Source organism: Schistocerca americana, chromosome 7 (genome assembly GCF_021461395.2).
Source record: "Schistocerca americana isolate TAMUIC-IGC-003095 chromosome 7, iqSchAmer2.1, whole genome shotgun sequence".
Taxonomy (NCBI): domain Eukaryota; kingdom Metazoa; phylum Arthropoda; class Insecta; order Orthoptera; family Acrididae; genus Schistocerca; species Schistocerca americana.
Window position 1 is genome coordinate 326,875,618 of NC_060125.1, and position 9,459 is coordinate 326,885,076.

Below are 9,459 nucleotides of genomic sequence, written 5' to 3' on the forward strand. Positions count from 1 at the left end.
CAATATTAGTCCTTAACTGATAATGCATAATATTGAATATAGCAAATTGCAGGTCTTCGTCTGATAAAACGTATACTTTGTTGCGCTAAAATTTATTTCAGCGTTTATACACCTTCCTTCCTATTTCACAAATGATACACAGTTTGACCTAGTGCTGTTGTGTTGTGGTTCAGACTTCATAGTTCTTTTTTTTTAAAGAAACATATTCTGTAATCGCCCTCTGACCGTCTTGGCTTGGTTTTAGAATGAATTTTCCAAATGAATCCCGATCAAGATCAAAGTAATTTCTTCGACAAAGCCATAGTCAATTCGAAGTCACACCATTCTTCAACCGAACTAGTAATCCGCTGCTGAACTTCTCATATTGGTGAAATGTAATTCACTGATTGCCGTGCATCTCATGAAGCTACATGCTGCGTTCACTGATTCTTTTCACCCTAAGTCCCATACAGTTATATTTAAAATCTGTTAATGTGGGGTAAGGAAATCGCTTTGCTGATGTGTTTTCGACAGACAAAATGACGTTGCTGAGATAGGAAGGGGGAAGCAAAGTATTTTTGGTATGCAGGTTATAAACTGAATTAAGCTATGATGTTGTGCTGTGGGCATTGGCTGTAGGTACAGTGACCTGTAAGATACGACTTGATTTTACCTGCAAAATAGCTTTAAGATGAAATTTGTGCAATGACTCGTGGAATAGATAACTGCTGACGCAAAAGGAATATACGAGGGCAGTTCAATAAGTAATGCAACACATTTTTTTTCTCGGCCAATTTTGGTTGAAAAAACCGGAAATTTCTTGTGGAATATTTTCAAACATTCCCGCTTCGTCTCGTATAGTTTCATTGACTTCCGACAGGTGGCAGCGCTGTACGGAGCTGTTAAAATGGTGTCTGTGACGGATGTACGTTGCAAACAACGGGCAGTGATCGAGTTTCTTTTGGCGGAAAACCAGGGCATCTCAGATATTCATAGGCGCTTGCAGAATGTCTACGGTGATCTGGCAGTGGACAAAAGCACGGTGAGTCGTTGGGCAAAGCGTGTGTCATCATCGCCGCAAGGTCAAGCAAGACTGTCTGACCTCCCGCGTGCGGGCCGGCCGTGCACAGCTGTGACTCCTGCAATGGCGGAGCGTGCGAACACACTCGTTCGAGATGATCGACGGATCACCATCAAACAACTCAGTGCTCAACTTGACATCTCTGTTGGTAGTGCTGTCGCAATTGTTCACCAGTTGAGATATTCAAAGGTTTGTTCCCGCTGGGTCCCTCGTTGTCTAACCGAACACCATAAAGAGCAAAGGAGAACCATCTGTGCGGAATTGCTTGTTCGTCATGTGGCTGAGGGTGACAATTTCTTGTCAAAGATTGTTACAGGCGATGAAACATGGGTTCATCACTTCGAACCTGAAACAATACGACAATCAATGGAGTGGCGCCACACCCACTCCCCTACCAAGAAAAAGCTTAAAGCCATACCCTCTGCCAGTAAAGTCATGGTTACAGTCTTCTGGGACGCTGAAGGGGTTATTCTGTTCGATGTCCTTCCCCATGGTCAAACGATCAACTCTGAAGTGTATTATGCTACTCTTCAGAAATTGAAGAAACGACTTCAGCGTGTTCGTAGGCACAAAAATCAGAACGAACTTCTCCTTCTTCATGACAACGCAAGACCTCACACAAGTCTTCGCATCCGAGAGGAGCTCACAAAACTTCAGTGGACTGTTCTTCCTCATGCACCCTACAGCCCCGATCTCGCACCGTCGGATTTCCATATGTTTGGCCCAATGAAGGACGCAATCCGTGGGACGCACTACGCAGATGATGAAGAAGTTATTGATGCAGTACGACGTTGGCTCCGACATCGACCAGTGGAATGGTACCGTGCAGGCATACAGGCCCTCATTTCAAGGTGGCGTAAGGCCGTAGCATTGAATGGAGATTACGTTGAAAAATAGTGTTGTGTAGCTAAAAGATTGGGGAATAACCTGGTGTATTTCAATGCTGAATAAAACTACCCCTGTTTCAGAAAAAAAATGTGTTGCATTACTTATTGAACTGCCCTCGTACATTAATGGACGCACAAGGGTGCCGTCCGTTTTTGGAACCGATATTCATTATTTTTCAGTAAAATAACCAACAAATAAGAAAACTGACTTAAGACATTTATTGTAAACCCTTATGACTGTTTTGTATTTTTTTAATATAAAAAAATTTCACCAAGAGGACACTACTGGACATCGCAGAAAATAATGTTCTGAGTGCGAAAACGGTTGGTGGGAGTGTGAACCGCACAGAACGGAATTTAGAAAACCTGTAAAGAAACTGATGGTATTGTCTGACTTGGTACTTAGAGATTTCTGACAAAATGGTGGCGCCGGCCGCAGTGGTCTCGCGGTTCTAGGCGCGCCGCCCGGAGCCGTGCGACTGCTACGGTCGCAGGTTCGAATGCTGCCTCGGGCATGGATGTGTGTGATGTCCTTAGGTTAGTTAGGTTTAAGTAGTTCTAAGTTCTAGGGGACTGATAACCACAGCAGTTGAGTCCCATAGTGCTCAGAGCCATTTGAACCATTTTGAACAAAATGGTGGCCTTTAAAAATAAAATACACTTTTTCCAAAAAAAGCCGTTATAAAATCATGCACCCAAAATAGAAATTACGTAAAATATATCTCATGAATCGTACTTACTACAGTAGAAAAAACGTCAACTCAGACGTTATAGAAACGTATAATGTAATTGCCTTCTTGTGTCAAAGCTCACGCCAACTTGAGAAATGTATTAATCGAAGCAAACTATTGGGATTACGTTTTGAACGTTTTCTGTCAGTATAAATAAGTTTTTTTTTATTCAGGGACCCACGTTTCACTTCGAATATTAAGCAACTGACAAGTACAGGCGAAACTAGCACGTACTTTAAGATTGTTTACCAAAAACGAATCATGTTAGGAAGAGAAATCTTGTTGACAGTTGTATTTTAAGTGACCCTTATGCCCTCTGTGACACTATCTGAAACTAACAGGACCCATGCTCCGTCGGTAACTATTGTCTAATTACATTGGTTGCATTTGAATGCTCGGATGTACCAGGCCAACCGTGCAGAATTTTAAAAACAGAATCTCTAAGGAACATTTCAATCCAATAAAAAATTAGGTTACAAAATTCTGCCTGAATTGTACCGTTAGTGACATGAACTTCTAGTTTTGCGAAGTACTCAAAATGTAGTACTATCGGAAGTCTTACGAAACGAAGGAAATCCAGCAAATCTGAGTACGTGAAACAAAACTCAGTATATTAGAAATAGGGCAATGGAAAGGTAAGACAAAGAAATTGGACAATAACAGGCAAAGTAAATGAAGTGTAAATCGATGGGAAAAAGTATAATGTGTCTTTCTAGATGCAATGGTACACTCCGGAATCCTATTTTTGTTAGACGACAACTTAAGCATCTAACCAAGACTGTAGACATACCTATAATATGCATGACACTTCGTGGACGAGGATGTCAGTACACTTCTATTAAAAACTATGAAAATTACACCGCAGATTCATATTCGAAGAGAATGAGTGACACAAGTTTGTGATTAAATTCCCTGTTGACGATACAGTTGTTCCAGACGTTTCAGTAGGACGACTTCAGAATGATTTAGGAACGCTGGCAGCTAATCCATGTCCAGCGAAGCAACAGCACTGAGAGTCCTCAACAATTTGCATCAGGTATTGCCTACTCCACTATTGGCAACTCTCCTCCCGGCCTCGACCCACAGCAATCGACTTGGCGCTACTGTCCCACCGCAGTGGACGTGACTTGAACACGTGCCACGGCAATGCGCATAGTATATAAAGGACATACAGCCAGCCACAGTCACAGGTTACCAGTAGCCGTCAAGCTAGCAACATGTACCAGCAGGTGAGTGGGGTTGGCAAGTGCGATCTTACACGTTACGTTGCTCAATGGTTAGCAAAGAAATGGTTCAAATGGCTCTGAGTACTATGGGACTTAACATCTGTGGTCATCAGTCCCCTAGAACTTAGAACTACTTAAACCTAAGGGCATCACAAACATCCATGCCCGAGGCAGGATTCGAACCTGCGACCGTAGCAGTCGCGCGGTTCCGGACTGAGCGCCTAGAACTGCTAGACCACCGCGGCCGGCTAATGGTTAGCATTTTTGAGTATTACTAAGAGGTGTTCTAACAGTGTGGTCGCTAAGCAACGAGAAACCTGTTTTACGTAGTAAGCAAGGAAAGATAATTTGATACGCATCATAGTAGACAGTCCATTCGCGAATGGAGCAGGGAAGGAAGACGGTGAGTTAGTGGCAAAGAAGTACCCGACGCCACACACCGTCTGGTCGGCTGCGGGATACTGATGTAGATAATGCACGTCGAATAATTAAACACAGATCTGTAATGTGCATTTTCAGGAAGTTGGAACTAATGTGGAAGGTTACGGACAATCACTGTGCCCACGAGCCATTCGTGAAAATAATTGGGGAAGCAGTAAAGTTGTAGTGGTAGCAGGGAAACCGTCAGAACACACCATAGGACGGTGTGCCGCGTCTAAATCCCGATTATAGAAATATTCACATACTGTATTAAAGGCATAACCACTTGTAGACATACGTGTATATCGTATAAACATTCTCATAATATTGGGAAAGCCTCACAGTTCTTTGATGACTACTTAGCTCTTAGCAGTGTGTCATTATTGTTCACAGATTAACACGTCTAGTGTAGGACCAGCTCGTTTAATGCTACGATGGTTTCTTGTTGTGAATTTAATGTTGTTACACTTCAGTGTATAAAGCATCAGGTACTTCTCGTTCGACCTCCCGGCAAGTATCACAATTTTAGAAACTTTACACAATTTTACGAAATTGTGTAGCCTAGCAACTCTCTTCATAACAATATTGCAGTTCACTGTACGACATTAATTTTCAAAAAATGGTTCAAATGGCTCTGAGTACTATGGGACTTTACTTCTGAGGTCATCAGTCCCCTAGAGCTTAGAACTACTTAAACCTAACTAACCTAAGGACATCACACACATCCATTCCCGAGGCAGGATTCGAACCTGTGACCGTAGCGGTCGCACAGTTCCATACTGTAGCACCTAAAACCGGTCGGCCACTCCGTCCGGCTTAATTTTCAAATCTGTCTATACTGCACCATATCATGAGTTTAGAACACAATCTTTACTACAATCTTAATATCAGACGGTGAATTAGAGGAATCATTTCGATCTGCTCACCGGTGAAATGTGCAAACTCTTTCACGAAATTTGTAAATAATAGTTTGTGGAATCCACCTCACGATGATACTCAGCAGTACCAGTAACCACAGTGATTTAATTTTGATCAGCATTGCAGATGCCACGGTTTGTAGAAGAGCGTACTCTGTTTGAAGGTCGTGACGAAGTGCTGTGACAGAACACCTGGAATAAATCCTTTACGCGAAGGATAGGCAACCGGCAGATCACGGGCGGGGTCCAGTTCGCGGGAGAAATTCGCAAAGTTAACCCTAATTGTTTTTCTACAGCAACTGAATACCTCAACGCCGTATTTTGTTGTTTTATGATTTCTCTTAATTACATTAGTAAATAATTGTCCATTGCGGACAGTTGTCCATTGCGGACAGTGCAACAGTTGAAACTGAGTGTAATCTATAAAGATTGAGCTGCAACCACTCGCTTGGATTAAGCTGTAACCAGCTCATTATGTAGGCGTATTTTTCGATGGGAGTATTTCAAGATGCCTAACAACACATCTTCAGATGTTTACATTTATTTATGTGTCGTGTAAAGAACAACCGTAAGTCATCGTAAGCAAATATATATTGTTAACGACACGTAAGTAAACACATACATCTGAAGGTGGGTGAACAAAAAATGAATGACATAAACGTGTGTTTTTAGGCATATTTTTTCGTATGGTGTGTCGGAAATATGGTACCATTCATATCGACGCGGTACCTCGTAAACATTAACAGCAAGGACGCTAAAGTTTTCACTTTATGCGTTGCTGTCGTCCCGTGAGACGAAGCAGCCCGCGAACTTAAAGTACGTGAATCAGGCTCGCGTGTCATCTAAGTTTGCCCATGCCTTTGTCTTAGGCTGCCGGCCGCGGTGGCCGTGCGGTTCTAGGCACTTCAGTCCGGAACCGCGTGACTGCTACGGTCGCAGGTTCGAATCCTGCCTCGGGCATGGACGTGTGTGATGTCCTTAGGTTAGTTAGGTTTAAGTAGTTCTAAGTTCTATGGGACTGATGACCTCAGATGTTGCGTCCCATAGTGCCCAGAGCTATTAGAATCATTTTTGTCTTAGGCTGTTGCTAAGCCCTATCTACGCCATTTCCTTTCTTACAAGTGTTCTAATCCTGCTAATATGCAAGGGAACGTTCGTGCAGTTTTATAAGTGAGAGACTGGTAGTGGCAGATGCAAGGCTGTCAGAGGGTGTTGCGAGTCATACATGGATAGCTCAGTGGGTAAGTACATTGTTCGAGGAAATCAAGGTTTTGTGTTCGAGCTCTGATCTCAGAGACATTTTTAACCTTGCTTGAAATTTCAAAACAGCCCACACTCTACTGTAGTTTTTACGATTCATACTATACAATATTTAGCTACTAACGAGACTCAGTATTAAGCTTCGACATTGGGCATAGGATTATTAGTCAAAGCCTGACAACAGGAAAAGATTTAGGACATGACAAGGACAGGTCTGTCAATTGAGTAAAGAACATCACAATGTACTTTCAAAAAGTTTAAAGTTTTAAATTTATTCTGTTAGGAATCTGTACCGCAGTATATCTAACTGATTCTGTACATCCAGTAGGTCAGTTGGCTTTGTCAAGTAGTCAGTGCTTACTGAACGTGCTGCCCTTTGCAGGTGATCGTCGTCCTGGCCGTGGTGGCCGCCTGCCTGGCCGCCCCCGGACCCAAGGCGGCCCCCGGCCTCCTGGCCAGCTACGTGGCCGCCGCCCCCGTCGCCTACACAGCCCACGCAGTCGCCGCCCCCGTCGCCTACACCGCTGCCGCAGCTCCAGTTGCCTACGCCGCCCCCTACTCTGCCGCCTACGTCGCCCCGTATCACGCTGCCTACAGGACAGCCATCTTGGGATAAACTCCCCGCATTCCTTGGACGCTAAACTACTTGTCTCTGATGATTCAGTAAACTAAATAAAAAGTTTAATTTTATATTTGACTGGTTTTATATTTTACGCCATAAAGTGATTTCTCAGCACAATTGGTTTCTACTCACCGTCTGCATATCTGTATAAAGTTGTGAAATGTCCAGCAACTTTGAAATCAAAATTAGCGGAAATAAATGATTAAACAGAGGCTACTGCGAGTGCCGGTAGCATTACTCATCATCTAGTAAACAATGAGTATGAATCAAGGTACGCTGTATCATATAATTCAGTTATTCTGAATCTGATTTGCGCACACTCGTCTCAAGTATCACATTGGACATATAATATCCTTACAGCAAGAACAGCACGTACACTCCTGGAAATTGAAATAAGAACACCGTGAATTCATTGTCTCAGGAAGGGGAAACTTTATTGACACATTCCTGGGGTCAGATACATCACATGATCACACTGACAGAACCACAGGCACATAGACACAGGCAACAGAGCATGCACAATGTCGGCACTAGTACAGTGTATATCCACCTTTCGCAGCAATGCAAGCTGCTATTCTCCCATGGAGACGATCGCAGAGATGCTGGATGTAGTCCTGTGGAACGGCTTGCCATGCCATTTCCACCTGGCGCCTCACTTGGACCAGCGTTCGTGCTGGACGTGCAGACCGCGTGAGACGACGCTTCATCCAGTCCCAAACATGCTCAATGGGGGACAGATCCGGAGATCTTGCTGGCCAGGGTAGTTGCCTGACACCTTCTAGAGCACGTTGGGTGGCACGGGATACATGCGGACGTGCATTGTCCTGTTGGAACAACAAGTTCCCTTGCCGGTCTAGGAATGGTAGAACGATGGGTTCGATGACGGTTTGGATGTACCGTGCACTATTCAGTGTCCCCTCGACGATCACCAGTGGTGTACGGCCAGTGTAGGAGATCGCTCCTCACACCATGATGCCGGGTGTTGGCCCTGTGTGCCTCGGTCGTATGCAGTCCTGATTGTGGCGCTCACCTGCACGGCGCCAAACACGCATACGACCATCATTGGCACCTAGGCAGAAGCGACTCTCAACGCTGAAGACGACACGTCTCCATTCGTCCCTCCATTCACGCCTGTCGCGACACCACTGGAGGCGGGCTGCACGATGTTGGGCGTGAGCGGAAGACGGCCTAACGGTGTGCGGGACCGTAGCCCAGCTTCATGGAGACTGTTGCGAATGGTCCTCGCCGATACCCCAGGAGCAACAGTGTCCCTAATTTGCTGGGAAGTGGCGGTGCGGTCCCCTACGGCACTGCGTAGGATTCTACGGTTTGGGCGTGCATCCGTGCGTCGCTGCGGTCCGGTCCCAGGTCGACGGGCACGTGCACCTTCCGCCGACCACTGGCGACAACATCGATGTACTGTGGAGACCTCACACCCCACGTGTTGAGCAATTCGGCGGTACGTCCACCCGGCCTCCCGCATGCCCACTATACGCCCTCGCTCAAAGTCCGTCAACTGCACATACGGTTCACGTCCACGCTGTCGCGGCATGCTACCAGTGTTAAAGACTACGATGGAGCTCCGTATGCCACGGAAAACTGGCTGACACTGACGGCGGCGGTGCACAAATGCTGCGCAGCTAGCGCCATTCGACGGCCAACACCGCGGTTCCTGGTGTGTCCGCTGTGCCGTGCGTGTGATCATTGCTTGTACAGCCCTCTCGCAGTGTCCGGAGCAAGTATGGTGGGTCTGACACATCGGTGTCAATGTGTTCTTTTTTCCATTTCCAGGAGTGTATATAGGTTACAGTTACTTGTGTGTGGCATCTGCTAAAAGGAGCTATCTACATTTTCCTAAATCCAAGCATGTTTCGACAGTTACCAACACGCGTATTGCATAGAGCTACAATCTGTCACTCTTTTATAAATGTCCTGATGTTGCTCGATTAATAAACAACCTCTGTGGGCTACCTTCGATCGGGCCCTATAATTACATATGACAATAAATTAAATCATACTTACAATAACTCTTGCAAGTACTCACAATTTCACAGCACCTGAAAAAAATACCGACAAGAATTCGTCAGGTGCAACTTCGTCGTTCGGCAGCGATACTTACATCACTTTTCTAAATCCGACCCTCACATTCAACTGTAACACCTCACAGGCGTTGTTCTGCAGTAGCGAAAGCTAGTGATCCAGATGAACATTAATCACAAAAAAATTGGTTTATTATTGCCGTACAAAAAGTATGGGAGGGAAGCGATAGTCCGACCAAGATAGAAAATGGTAAGATATCAATAAACGTCTGGTTTATTAGAATAATTAGCCCAACA